This window comes from Salvelinus namaycush, chromosome 1 (genome assembly GCF_016432855.1).
Source record: "Salvelinus namaycush isolate Seneca chromosome 1, SaNama_1.0, whole genome shotgun sequence".
Lineage (NCBI taxonomy): Eukaryota > Metazoa > Chordata > Actinopteri > Salmoniformes > Salmonidae > Salvelinus > Salvelinus namaycush.
The window spans coordinates 17,771,706-17,785,648 of NC_052307.1; positions in this window are offsets into that span (position 1 = coordinate 17,771,706).

Here is a 13,943-nt window from a genome sequence, read left to right on the forward strand (position 1 = left end):
CACAGGAGGCTGCTGAGGGGAGGACAGATGATAATGTCTGGAATGGAGTGAATGGAATAGTATCAAACCATGTGTTTGATACCATGTGTTTGATACCATGTGTTTGATACCATGTGTTTGATACCATGTGTTTGATACCATTCCATGTATTTTGTTTCAGTCATTATTATGAGCTTGTCTTCCCCAATGAAGGTGCCACCAATCAATCAATCAATCAAATCTATTTATAAAGCCCTTTTTACATCAGCCGATGTCACAAAGTGATTATACAGAAACCCAGCCTAAAACCCCAAACAGCAAGCAATGCAGATGTAGAAGCACAGTGTCTAGGAAAAACTAGAAATCACAGAACCTAGGAAGAAACCTAGAGAGGAACCAGGCTCTGAGGGGTGGCCAGTCCTCTTCTGGCTGTGCCAGGTGGAGATTATAACAGAACATGGCCAAGATGTTCAAACGTTCGTAGATGACCAGCAGGGTCAGATAATAATAATCACAATGGTTGTAGAGGGTGCAACAGGTCAGCACCTCAGGCAGTTGGCTTTTCATAGCCGATCATTCAGAGTTAGATACAGCAGGTGCTGGGGAGAGAGAGAGAGTCCAAAACAGTAGGTCCTGGACTAGGTAGCACATCCAGTGAATAGGTCAGGGTTCCATAGCCGCAGGCAGAACAGTTGAAACGGGAGCAGCAGCATGACCAGGTGGACTGTGGTCAGCAAGGAGTCATCAGGCCAGGTAGTCTTGATGCATGGTCCTACGGCTCAGGTCCTCTGTGAGAAGAAAGAGAGAAAGAGAGAAGGAAAGAGAGAGAAAGAGAGAGAGAGAGAGAAAAAGACAGAGAATTCACCCCAGCCTCGGGTGAGTGAAATACTGCCAAGCAGCAGAACAACAAGTCACCAAAGGCCTCTGACATTCTGTCTGAGGTACTCTGTGGACTGTTCCGTTCACACACAGAAGTAAGGGCTCAAAGCTATGGAGTGTAGAGGAGTTAGAGACACCAGTCAGACTCTATCGACTGCAAGCTGGCAAGCAAACGGTCAAGGAGTCAGGAATGTCAAAAGAACAGGTTGGGATCAAAGATAAGACAGTTGTGTAGAGAGATAGAGGAAGAGCGATGGAACCAAGGAGGCAATGGATGAGATGTCCACTGTACGGGAGGAACTCCACTGCACTCTCAAGCAGTGTTCTAGTAATATAGATTAGGAGGTTTGCTAGGGTATCTCAAAAGAGAGAAAGATCAATCGAGGAGTCAAATCTCATAACAGGTTAGTTGTCATGAAGCCTTAATGCTGTGTGGAAGATGTTAACCTGTGTATGTGTGTGTATAGGCTACAAGGCTTATTAACTAATTGCTATGGCTTGACTGTGTATCCTCCAGTAGCAGTGCTTCATTTGTAAATCAGGAGTTGCTGGAGCACATGTGAAGGTGAGACACTGAATGACCTGCGGAGCTCAGAGGTCCTGAAATATTAATGAGCGGTGAGAACATGCATGCACAGTTGTTTTTTCATAGGTTTCCAAAGATAATTCAGGCTAATTCAGCAACTTTAAGCACCTACAGCAGTGACGCACACTAATGAGACGCACACTCTAGGGAAAACGTGATTCAAGACCTGCTAGCCCCTGTCTTTACCACAATGTAATAGTTGCACTTTGCTCCCCATATTGTGATGGATAATCATGCACTGTGAGGACAATGTTATGGTTGTTATTTTGTGCTAGTTGTGGTGACATGATTTATGTAGGTCAGTAATATACATCCCCAAAGGTACACAAAAGTAAAACATTTTATTGAGTTAATAAAAAATACAATGAAAATAAAACATTATGTCCATGATTCACAGAACAGCATCACAGTCATAATTACATGTATGGAATGCTGAATGACATGGCACAGTACATGGTAGATCCATCTGTTTCAGGAAGTCATTTTGATTTTCTGCGTCACACCACCGTTAGCTACAGGAGACTTTTTAAAATAGTCACATTGAGTCTCATTATCTCTTTGAGTGTCACTCCTTTGGAAGCTTGTCTATAAATAACAATACTTTTGTGTTTTATAGGAGCCCATTCAGTGGCAGACAGACATATGAAAGTGTCCCTTTAATTTCCCCCAGTCGTTGTTTTTCATAAACCCTTGAGAGTTGATCTGTGGGTGCTGGAGACTTCGAAGTCACAGAGGGCCTTGAGCGTTCTTTCAGTAAACAACACCTCATCAAAACATCCTTTTCCCTCTTCCACTTTCACGTCCGTCCTTTGTTCCGCATCTATCTCTCTATCTCCCTCTCTGCTCTGTCTCTCTTGTGGTCTATTTCACTATCCCTGGCATCATTATTTCTCCAGTTAGTCAACATCAAGTTGTCTCTGATGAGATGAGGGCTGTTCTCTTTCCCTCTCTCTCTCCATCCCTCTCTCTCTCCTCATTTCCTTTCTCATTTACCCTTTTCCTCATTCCCCAGATTGTGGTTTAGTGCAGATGAGCAGGGGGAGGCCAGACTGCTGAGTGTAAACAGACTGACAGATGGACAGTCTCAGAGCAGAGCCAAGGAGATAAGAGGATTTATGCTGGTGTTTTTGTTTACGTAATGTGGCAGGGAGAGACAAAGAGAGGCAGAAAGAAAGAGGTGTGGGGAGGGGGGTGATAGAGAGATCGATGGAGAGAATGACTTGACAGATAAGGACCCCGAAACATTCGTTTTTTAGTGTTCACTCATTGTGTTAGTTAACAGTCAGTGGCAGTCTGTTTGGCCAAGAAGTGTTTTTCCTCTGTACGTCCATAATCAGGCTGTAGTCAGTAAGCATTTCTGCTTGCCCCTCTGCTGCTCCCGGGCTACTGTCAGTACTGCTGACCTCTCTTGGCAAGAGGGCACCTTGCAGGCCTTGTAGAGGATGACGAAGAGGATAAGGGTGAGGACGCCCACTACAGAGTTACACACAATGGCCATGATGGTCCATGCAGAGAGACCAGTGCTCAGCTCTGTCTCCATGGTCAACGTCCTGGTTCACACTAAATTTCAAGTTCTGTGAATACAAATCCTCCAAGTTCCGCTCAAGCCCGACTCAGAGGTTTACTGGCACATCCTAGTCCCCGGTCCGCTGTGGGCTTCATACTCTGCTGTCCCTTGTGTTAGCCCCAACAAGTGGCCCCTGAGCAAAGAGGAAAATGTGAGATTTAATGCATGAACATGTACACGCACATTTTAAACAGGTAGATGCACCTATGTGAACAACCGTCTTACACACACACATATAGTACACGTTGAGATAATGGGCAGTCTTTCCCCGGGTCCGGACCTTCCGGTGCGGGGACAATGTACTCTAGGTGATCATGCTCTTTCCTAAGGGGACCTGTTCTCCAGGCCAGACTAGCACACTACAGGTTTTAACTGGGGATGGATGACCATATCACTAACAGCTGATTCTACATGAGGTGTCTTAAGAGCAATAGATGTCATTGAACTTGATTCAAACACTGAAAGCAGTCTTCTTAAGAGTCCACAATACTTAAAACATGTCCAAATGTAATCTACAGATATTATAAATATGTAATCTAACCACAAATTCTTATTTGTTTGTGTAGTGGACCCTGTGAGTGTGTGTTTAGATGCAGGTTTGTGAATGTGTTGATATCAACCTGGGCCTGTATGTGTGTGTCTGAGTGAGTGTGTGATGGTTTCTGTGTCAGTGAATGATATTCCAATCACACTTCAATATAGAGAACCAACTCATTCATCTCTCTATGCATCCCTCTACAATGCATTCCAATGAGGCCACACATTTCTCCATGCAACTACTGAGTGAGGCAAACTCATTTCAAACTTCTCTCCTCTCTCCCTGCCACTCTCAGCCAATCGTAATCAAGACAGGTATTTTTTTGAGTAAGGGTCGTGGCAATGTTGCACTTGATTGACTCCTGGTAATAGAGTTAATTTTATACCAATGAGAATGGGTGGGGTTTCTTGGATGTGGCATCACACCACGGAAGATCCAGACAAGCTCTAAACTGTTTTTCGGCGCAATTTCCCTGTCAGCTCTCTGCCAGAATGTTCTGTAAAACTATTACCGATGAGAGGGGAAATGAGACCACATGGTATCACAGAGAGTACAGGAGAAAGAGTAGATTCGATGAACATCTGACTGGAGACAGACAGAAAAGAAGAGAGCAGCAGGTTGAAATGGCATTGGAGGTTATCATTTAGAGGAGTCATTTCATGTGCAACATACAGTATGGAAAGCCAAATGGTTTGCATCAATATACATTCATTCTTGAGTCTGTTCACTGCTGATCTGAACTGTGGTAGAGGAGAATGCAAAGTAGTAGCACATAGTTAATGATCATCTCACATCATGTTTCACACATCAGTCATTCATTATTTTTGGGATCCTACTTGGTGGACTGGTGTGTATTGGATCTAATGAGGATGACACACGTCCTGTTCCAGGGATGCATAATTCCAGTCCTCGAGGGCCTGATTGGTGCCACAGTTTTGCCCCAGCTCCAGATAACACACCTGACTCCAATAATCATCTAATCGTGATCTTCAGTTTAGAATGACATTAGTTTAATCAGCTGTGTTTGCTAGGGATGGAGAAAAAGTGTAACACCACTCAGGCCCTCGAGGACTGGAGTTGCCCACCCCTGTAAGACTGTCAGTGGTGCCACTGGTGTTGATGTGGAGGAATTGCATGCTGGTTGAAAGACCAGGTGTATATTCAGTGAGGTAACATTTTCAAAATGTTGCAGATAGAAATGCAATGAATAGAGCTAACATGATTCCCTATTCTACATGACAGGCATTCATATCTGTTCTACATAAAGCTTTTCTATCTATTTGCTACCATCCTGAATAGGCCTCAGGTGTAACTAGGGACAGACAGACTGACTGAGGGAATGTCAATTTGATTACAGTCACGAGTGAGTCCAAAGTGCAGGATATAGGCCGGTCCCCTCACCCCCAGACATGGTCAATACCATAGGGTCAATACAGTGAGAAACCCACTGCTGACTGTTATGCAATGGCTATGGACAACAAGAGTTTGTTAGAATGGGGTGGGGCTGGATGTGGATGAGGGGATTAGATTGTGTTCTCTGGACACAACCAAACAATAAGAGTCTATCTCTGTGTGTGTGTGTGTGTGTGTGTGTGTGTGTGTGTGTGTGTGTGTGTGTGTGTGTGTGTGTGTGTGTGTGTGTGTGTGTGTGTGTGTGTGTGTGTGTGTGTGTGTGTGTGTGTGTGTGTGTCAGTGGAGGCTGCTGAGGGGAGGACAGCTCATAATAATGGCTGGAACGGCGCGAATGGAATGGCATCAAACACATCTGTGCGTGCATGGTTGTGAGCATGCATGTATCATGCAACTCTCTCTCTCTCTCTCTCTCACACACACACACACACACACACACACACACACACACACACACACACACACACACACACACACACACACACACACACACACACACAGAATAGGAGAAAACTGAAGATGGTTCAACAACATTGTAGTTACTCCACAATACTAACCTTATCGACAGAGTGAAAAGAAGAATATTCCAAAACATGCATCCTGTTTGCAACAAGGCACTAAATAAATACTGCAAATGTGGCAAAGCAATTCACTTTTTGTCCTGAAAACAAAGTGTTATGTTTGGGGCAAATCCAATACAACACATGACTGAGTACCACTCTCTATATTTTCAAGCATAGTGGTGTCGGCATCATGTTATGGGTATGCTTGTAATCGTTAAGGACTGGGGAATTTTTCAGGATAAAAAAGAAACGGAATGGAACTAATCACAGGCAAAATTCTAAAGGAAAACCTGTCTCAGTCTGCTTTCCACCAGAGACTGTAGACACTGCGAGATGAATTCACTTTTCAACAAGACATTAACTTAAAACACAAGTCTAATCTACAGTGGAGTTGCTTACTAAGAAAGAGTGAATGTTCCTGAGTGGCCGGGTTACAGTTTTGACTTAAATCTACTTGAATCTATGGCAAGACCTGAAAATGATTGTCTAGCAATGATCAACCACCGATTTGAATAATGGGCAAATATTGCACAATCCAGGTGTGGAAAGCTCTTAGAGACTTACCCAGAAAGACTCACAGCTGGGTATCATTGCCAAAGGTGCTTCTACAAAGTATTGAATCAGGGGTGTGAATACTTATGTAAATGAGATATTATTCTATTTCATTTTCAAGAAATGTGCAAAAATAATCAAAAAACATGTTTTCACTTCGTCATTATGGGATATTGTGTGTAGACATTTTGAATTCAGACTGTAACATGACAAAATGTGGAAGAAGTCAAGGGGTATGAATACTTTATGAAGGCACTGTATCTTTCTGATAGAACACATAGGGTTTTCTTTAATGGAAGCTTCTTTCAAGTTAAACATGTAAAATGTGATGTATTGTAGGGCAGCTCTTTTGGCCCTCTACTCTATTTTTACCAATGACCTGCCACTGGCATTAAACAAAGCTTGTGTGTCTATGTATTCTGATGATTCGTCCTTATCTGCATCAGCAACCACAGCTAGTGAAATCACTACAACCCTAAACAAAGAGTTGCAGTCAGTTTTAGAATTAATGTCCAATAATAAACTGGTCCTGAACACCTCTAAAACTAAGAGCATTGTATTTGGTACAAATCATTCCTTTAGTTCTAGACCTCAGCTGAATCTGGTAATGAATGGTGTGGCTGTTGAACAAGTTGAGGAGACTACATTTATTGTTGTTACCTTAGATTGTAAACTGTCATGGTCAAAACATATAGATTCAATGGTTGTAAAGATGGGGAGAAGTCTGTCTGTGATAAAGAGATGCTCTGGCTTTTTGACACCACACTCCACAAAGCAAGTCCTGCAGGGTTAAGTTTTATCTGGATTATTATCCATTCATATGGTCAAGTCCTGCAAAGAAGGACCTAGTTAAGCTGCAGCTGGCCCAGAACAGACCGGCATGTTTTGCTCTTCATTATAGTCAGAGGGCTAATATCAATACTATGCATGCCAGTCTCTCTTGGCTAAGATTTGTGGATAGACTTCTTGTTTTTATAAGAAACAATGTGTTGGAAATTCCAATTTGCTTGCATAGTCAACTTACACACAGCACTGACACCCACACTTACCCCAGCAGACATGCCACCAGGGGTCTTTTCACAGTCCCCAGGTCCAGAACAAATTCAAGGAATCGTACAGTATTATACAGAGTCATGAGTGCATGGAACGCCCTTCCATCTCATATAGTGCAAGTGGTCAGCAAATCCGTTTTTTTAAAACAAATACAGCAATACCTCACGGCACAACTCCTCTCCCCCATGTGACCTACTTTATGTGTGTATGTATTGACATGTATGTGTAACTGATAGATACACACACATGCACACTACATGTTCATGTTTTTAAATGTATGTAATTTGTAAAGTATTTAGTCAGTAATGTCTTTTTGGTTATGTGTCGGACCCCAGGAAGACTAGCTGTCACCATTGGCTTCGGCTAATGGGGATCCTAATAAAATCATATTAATTCAATGTATCCATGTAGGCCAATTCCCACGAGTGTAAAGGGTTAATGAGCCAGAAACAACAATACCATGCAACCACTAGTGGTCTAAAGATTTTTAGCAATCCATAGATTTGGTATGGTACTGTATTCTGTGGGGTGGAATTACAGCACCATTGTAAATACAGCAAATTTCCCACAATGTACCATCATTTACAGTATGCTGCAGTAAAACATTTCAGAGTATTTTACTGTTGATAATACCTAAAACCACTCTATAAATTACAGTTTCCGTCATAGTGTGGGAAAATCGGAGAAAAACATTTTGTGCTTCTGTTGTTCAACTTGTTCTATTCTAATGATAGTCATCATCAATAACTTAGACCAATAGGCACTTAAAAAATGACCCCACAAACCCTCGCTCACTCACTCACCCGTTCCCGCTTCATTCAGCAGATCGCACCATCCGGAATCAACATATGCACAGATCCAACGTCGAGCAGACTCTCTTTTCTCAGGAAAAAAGTTAAGGCACAAAAGTGCATTATTATTGTTTGACAAGGCAGTTGCCACCAAGTACCAGGCACATTTTCCTGACAGTTAGGTAGTGATTCAATATCCACAGCACACTGCTGGAATGAGAAAGCCTGCGAAGTCCCACCCGTTAGTTGAGTAGTGACGTCACTGTCAATGTGGATCACTGTGATGTCGCACACTCCCTCTCTCCCTCCCCTCCCTTTCGCTGCTCAGGCACAGAGGAGATTCATCTATTTTAAGTAGCCTATAGGCTAACTCCAAGAACATCCCATCAACGGCTTTCTCTCTCACACACTGTGGTGTATAGGCTACTGTAATATACACTGTCCCGTTATATATAACGCCCTGGAAAATCATCATAGTGAACTTCCTGACATTAAAATGCTGCCACCTGAAATGAAAACAGCCATGTCATTGCACGAATTGGTAAGGCGGGCATTGCACATTTAGTATGCAAGGCGGCAAGCTGTCCCCCCGTGCTCCTTTCAGAGCGTGGGGTGGGTGGGGGGGTTGAAGACAAAGCTCTTTTCAGACCAGACCCCGCGTCAGACAAAATCTCCCCCGGAAAAGAAGGATAAACCCAACAACAGATTCAATCAACTATTTTAAAGGTGTGATCTGGGATCTGTCCATTGGTCATAACACACTGGGCACAGAGGTCAATTCAACATCCATTCCACCTTGGTGACGTGGAAACAATGTTGATTCAACCAGTGTGTAGAATTGTTTATGTAGTCTAGGCCTATATATTCTTGAAGAATAGAAAGTTAAAATTCCGCTTGGGCTTAGCACAAAATAGGTTTGTTTACACACAAACAGTTTAGCTTAGGCTATTGTTTATTGAAAACACCAAACAGCAAGTAATACTTCTTGTATTGAATGACTTTAATTGACCCCTTGATGTGTAGCTTCAAAATATGTTTACAACTATTATGTGCACTCATAGACACAGGAAACATACACTAAGACACTGATAAATTCCATGTATGCACTCACACACACACATCATATGCACGCACATGCACACACGCACATGCACACACATACACACACAAACACAGTCGGTGTGACAGTGACCTGCTCTAATCGGACATGACATATTGTCTACCTATCAATAAGTCTTCCCTCAAATACGAATTTCCCTGTCAAAACACAGCAAGTCGGTGTGTGTGTGTGTGTGTGTGTGTACGAGCAAGCGAGTGTATACAGTATGTGAGTAAGAGAGATAGAGAGAGAGAGTCTAAATTCAAATTTAAACTTAATTTCCCCTTGCCTTTGTTCTGTGGCTTTCTCATCCACAGCCTGTCTGCCAACTCTGTGTAGTGTAATCACATCAAAAGCTGAAGATGAAAGACGACTGTTAGGAGAGCATACCTCAGCCTGGCTCACCCAGACACATATTAGGGTTTTAATGAAACCTCTTTATTCCCAGAATATGCCTGACAGAATAAAGTATAGAACTAGATGTCTATCTGTAGTGGGGTGAACATACAGGGTTCCATTTGACTGTTCTTAAAACAGGCCCAAATTGCGCGAGAAGAATATAATCTTCACAAATTGTCCAGAGGAATGTCTCAAAACTTTCCTATTAGCAAATATTAAGTAAACAGCCTGAACAAAACAACTTATTTTGAATTGTGAAATTATTAAAGTTCCACAAAGCCATTTTTATTTCGATATCAAATCATTTCTGGGTAACAATTAAGTACCTTAGTGTGATTGTTTTCAATTAAAATTGTAACTTAAAAGAAAAAAATTGCTTCTTAGCAAAGAGTAATTTTTCTAAAAATTATTTTGCTAGGACTGTCTGGGAGTGGTCTGAGTGGGGGGTGGAAAACTGAAAACTAGCTGTTATTGGCAGAGAGGTGTGGAACTCTCTTTCTTAATGGTCTATTGACTAAATGATCTCCTGGTGATGTCACCAGGCAGGCCAATACTCCATGCCACCAAAACAGGCTGGAATTTGAGGTGGTCTTTTCAAACAGCTTACACTAAAAGGGCATTATCATCATTTTCACCATTTCACAGTATTATTCCAACCTTATTGTGTGGAAATATATTTAAAACACAGGAAAATCACATTTTTAACTGCACTGGGCTTTTAAGTGTGTATGAAGATAAATGTATAGGAATATATATCTCCCACAAAGCAAACATCTTATAGAAATCCTTTATTTTTATCATGAGTGACTGAGGACATCTTGTGGTGACTGTTAGAACGTTTTGTGAACTGGAGTAGATTAAATGATTCCTGAAATAACAGAATAAGCACAAAGACATCACAGAGCCATTTTTCTAAATCCTTTTTTATTGTAGTCAATTCACCATTCTGTTCCATTTTAGTTGCTGATCATAGCCTGAAAAAAATAGACAGATAGAACAGGACAAGTCCTTGGAGAAATTTCCAGCAAATATTTTCCCTCCATCAAGCAAAACCATGTATCTCACTTTGGTGATTTCATAAAAAGAAACTTGAAAGGAGTCCTTCCCCTCCAAGTTCTGTGAAAGTTTCATGACTATAGAATAACTAATAAAAGTCATTCAAACACCTTATGCATTTCCATTAATACCTCCATCTGAAAAGAAACCTTTTATTTTCCAGGACGCCAACGTCATGCTGATCAGTAAGGCCTAATTCTATCTTAAAACAATTCCTTATGTTATTTAGTAGATATCACCCCCTAGAGGCTTAGACTCTACACCTAGAGACTAGGGGTTCATTAAGACTGTAATGACCTGTGTGTGAGAACATGGCTTATCTCTCTTTTACCTGGTCGATCCAGTCATTGAAGTTGGAGATGCAAGTGAATACGGTAGGCTTATTCTCGTAGTTGCAGACCAGACACAAACTGGCAGTATCGTGGACCTCCCATAGTCCCTCTGGGTTCTTGCGGTTCAGAAGGCCACCAGAGTCCCCATATAGGACCAGTGGAGAGAAGGGCTTTAATAATTAAGGGCTAGGCGTCCTGTCAGTAACACCTGTCGACAACATCCGGTGAAATTGGAGGGCGCGCAATTCCAATAAATAATCGTAATATTAAACATTTATGAACATACAAGTATCTTATGTCAGTTAAAAGCTTAAATTATTGTTAATCTAACTGCATTGTCCAATTTACAATAGGCTTTACAGCGAAGCATGCTATGCGATTGTTTGAGGATGGCGCCCCACATCAACATATTTTTCAACCAGCACAGGCTTCATAAAATCACAAATTGCAATTAAATAATCACTTACTTTTTGAAAATCTTCGTCTGTTTGCAATCCCAAGGGTCCCAGCTACAACATGCATGGTCGTTGTGTTAGATAAAATCCTTCTTTACATCCCAAAAAGTCAGTTAAGTTGGCGCCATCAATTTCAGTAATCAACTCGTTCAACATGCAGACAAAGGAATCCAAAAAGCTACCACTTAACTTTGTTAAAATAAGTTAAACTACGTTTCTATACAATCCTCAGGTACCCTAAAATGTAATTAAACTATAATATTTCATACGGAAAGAAGTATGTTCAATAGAAAAGTAAAATTGGCAAGTGTGCGTCTTCTTCGTCGCGCGCCCACAGACTGATTTCCAACTGTGACTCTTTGTACCAAAACTCAAACTTCAAAGAGTTTTCTATCCAATGGTACCAATTATATGCATATCCTGGCTTCTGGGCCTGAGTAACAGGCAGTCTACTTTGGGCACGTCAATCAGGAGGAAATTCTGAAAAAGGACCCTAGCCCTAACACAAAATTTGCTGTCTGTCAGACGTACACAACACAAACACACACACACAAACACACACATGCACGCACAGACACACACATAAACACTCACATGCACACACACACAAACACAAACAAAAAACAACAACACGTACGGTCACGCACAAACACAGTTCACATACACACTACATACTCTCTCTCTCCCTGTCTCTCTCTCCCTGTCTCTCTCCCTGTCTCTCTCTCCCTGTCTCCCTCTCCCTGTCTCTCTCCCTGTCTCTCGCTCCCTGTCTCTCTCTCAGTCTCTCTCTCTCAGTCTCTCTCTCCCTATCTCTCTCTCCCTGTCTCTCTCTCCATGTCTCCCTCTCCCCGTCTCTCTCCCTGTCTCTCTCTCCCTGTCTCTCTCCCTGTCTTTCTCCCTGTCTCCTCTCCCTGTCTCCTCTCCCTGTCTCCTCTCCCTGTCTCTCTTGCCCTGTCTCTCTTGCCCTGTCTCTCTCTCTCTCTTGCATCCACAATGGATACTCACGTTCCAGCCAGCAACAATGCCATCTCCTCCGTCAAACACCATGGTGGCCCTGAGAGCGAGGCCCCACCAGTCGGACTTGGAGCAGGTGCCGTGGTCCATCCTGGGCATCAGACTCTGATGCAGGTTAAAACACACACCGATGTCACACTGCAGTTAGTTACCCTACACACACACACACGCACGAGCACACACAGAGTGGCTTACTGGTGAGCCTGCCCCAGACGGTGATGTAACAGAGGAGGGAGGGAGAGAGAGGGAGAGAGAGAGAGAGAGAGAGAGAGAGAGAGAGAGAGAGAGAGAGAGAGAGAGAGAGAGGTGGAAGGAAAGGATAGTCAGACCAATTATATTATGATGTACTGCAAGCACATATGGCTACTCATAAACACATCAGACCTATATTGTCAATACCTGTTTTCTTAGTGTACCATTTAGGGTTTGTTGTGCTAGCCTGTCTAATTTGGGCCATACTTCAACCCTAAGGCCACAAAGATGGGGCTCCACTTCGTATGGACAACAAGCTTTTTAGGGATGATGGCCTAGGAGCCTTCCTCAGTCTCAACCAAGTTGTGCATTCCAACAAACACTCTGTAGGAGGGTTGGAGAAGGTAAAATGGTCAGAAATAAATAAAAAAAAGAGAAAGAAAGAAAGAATAAATGTGAATTGGTGACATTTGACAAAAAGAAAGTGATTATGAGAAAGACTGAGGGTGGATAGAGCGAGCTACTCCATACAAATTCACAAGATGTGTGAAGTACGACCTATGGTGAAAAGTGCTCTATATACAGTAAATGTAACCCAGTATTATAGTAATTGATTATAGAGAGAGGGAGATAGGGGTGTCAGTGTACCTGCCAGGGCCAGCTGTGGGGCTTGGCGTCCACTCTGTTGACCACACGGGTGGTCAGCAGCTCAATGGGATGGGTGCCTCACGCGAGGGCTAGGGGGGTAGACAGATAGACAGTTCAGTGTCAGGTCTTTCTCTCTAACACAGGAGTCTCCAACTCCGGTCAAAGAGTGCTACAGTGTAGGTTCTTGTTAAAGCCCAGAACAAACATACCTTATTCAACTAATTAACTAATCATAGTTGCCAGTCTGGGCGAATCAGGTTGAATTAGGCGTGTCAGTGTTGGGCTAGAACAAAAACCTGCACACCCTTCAGCTCTCCAGGATTGCAGTTGGAGTCTCTGTCTAACATCCACACACATAGAGGCTGACCCCTAGCGCTAGCCATGATCACTGAGGCCAGAACAATGGGGATCATGTTGATTAATAGGTTGCATGCTGGGAAACAGTGTGACACATTCAACTTTAAACCCTAGTCCTCAGGGATGCCTCATTACCTCTGTGGATGAAGGAGAATACATTAAAAACTGCCAGTCAATATCTGAAGCCTAATCGCCAGGCAGACCGCCGCAACAGGTGTGTTTCCTGGAACAATTCATATGGCCTTCACTTTACTTTCCACCCACCTTTCACCAATATATGTGTATTTCTGCGTTTCTCAGATACACTGGATTCTGGATATAAATTGGAACAACCTCCATATGCCCTGATAACACCCTGGCAGCGTTTCACTTCAAGAGGATGTTCCCTTCCCTCTGCCCTCGTTCACTCCCCTTCATTGATCTGAGACAACTAGGTCTTTAACTTTGTTTTATGCACATGAATGTATTCAGTC